Raw genomic sequence first — 1,539 nt, 5'->3', positions numbered from 1 at the left:
TGGCAATTGAACAATTGAGGAGACAATCAAAATTGCAGAAGCCTTCTTTGTAGAATTTAACAAGGTGATTTTAAAATTTATATGAAAACGCAAAAAAACGAATATAGCATTTTTTTCAAAAAAAGAACTAAGTAGAGAAAGTTTTACTGTACATGATTTCAATACATATTCTAAAAGTGGAGTAATCAAGACCATGGGCCTTGAGAAAAGTAATATATAGATCAATGGAGAACATTGCTCTCTAGGCAATCCAAGAAATGTGGTATCAACTGTATACCCATACGGAAAAATAAATTAGTGGCATCTCTCATCATACATTGTGCATAAAAATGTACTCAAAGTGAATCGTAGACCTACATATAAAACCAAAAGCTATAATATTTCTGGGGGAAAAAAATAAGAGAAAATCTTTGCAACCTCCTGGTGATCAAAGTTTTCTTAAATAGGAAACAACAGCAATGAACCATAATTTTTTTTTAAAAAAATTATAAATTGGACTTAATTAAAATTTAAAACATATTATTCTAAAGACATAGTGGAGAAATGAAATGGCAAGCTATAACCTAAGAGAAAATATTCGAAACACATAAATTAGAAAAAGATATAAAGAATGCTTACAACTCTCAAGGTCCCAGGATTAGTGTAGTTCCTACCACAATGGCAGCCTTTGCTATGGAACCACATGTGCCCATGTTGGGATCTGAACCAGTGACGATGAGTTCATCCACATCTCCAAAGCCAGGAGGTAATGTCCAGTTCTTACTTGTCTTTTTAATGATGGATTTTCCAGTGACTCTATAAGTTCAATCAATTAGTGGTCCCAGTAGGAGTAATGGAAATGAGATCACGTTTACTTGCAGGTGGCTCATCACCGCCATAGCCAGTTACACCAGCTCATAAAGATAAAAGTGGAGCTCCACCAGTTAGAAGTATATGTAAAATGAAATTTCTAGACCAGGGCTTGGAACAACACTTTTAACTTCAAGAAGAGAGTCAAACATTTTATTAATGCAGAGTCCTCTTGGAGTTAAGACAACTACTGCTGCAACCAGGCAAAGTATATTTAGTCTAGCATATATTGGTCAGCCATGAAAGACAACATTATCTCCTGCCCACTTGGATCCTATACTCAAGGAGATCCTCTGATTTCAGAAGGTCACCTCAGTGACACTTGAGTGATTGTGTTTGGGTTTCCTCAAGCACCTGCTTTTTATATATTATAATTTGCATAATATGGGAATATCTCAAAATATGTTATGTCTAACACACAGGAAATTGCATATTTGTTATTAATCTAAACTGTAGGCCTAGAAAGCCTTAAGCAAAGAGAGGATAATTTTTAGATAATTCATCATGATTGGTGAACAACCATGTTTTGATGCAAGTGTTACAGAAACGGTGACAGATGTGTTTTATCATCTCCATCTTCAGCCTTTACATCACCAATCAAAACCTTAGGTAAACCAATACAACCTGGAAATACTCCTAGAATTTCTACACTGAGACCTCTTTCTACGCATACAGAGCTTCTATTAGTGA

The 1,539-nt window shown here is 34.9% G+C and overlaps 1 pseudogene; it reads left to right on the top strand.

The window, feature by feature from the left end:
- Nucleotides 1–657: 657 nt before the first annotated feature.
- LOC105543923 lies at nt 658–1,293 on the top strand (annotated as a pseudogene).
- The last annotated feature ends 246 nt before the right edge of the window (nt 1,294–1,539 follow it).

The sequence above is a fragment of the Mandrillus leucophaeus genome, unplaced genomic scaffold, assembly GCF_000951045.1.
Source record: "Mandrillus leucophaeus isolate KB7577 unplaced genomic scaffold, Mleu.le_1.0 Scaffold293, whole genome shotgun sequence".
In the NCBI taxonomy this organism is placed as follows: domain Eukaryota; kingdom Metazoa; phylum Chordata; class Mammalia; order Primates; family Cercopithecidae; genus Mandrillus; species Mandrillus leucophaeus.
The sequence above is the reverse complement of the archived record's forward strand: the minus strand, read 5'-3'. Positions and strand labels throughout refer to the sequence as shown.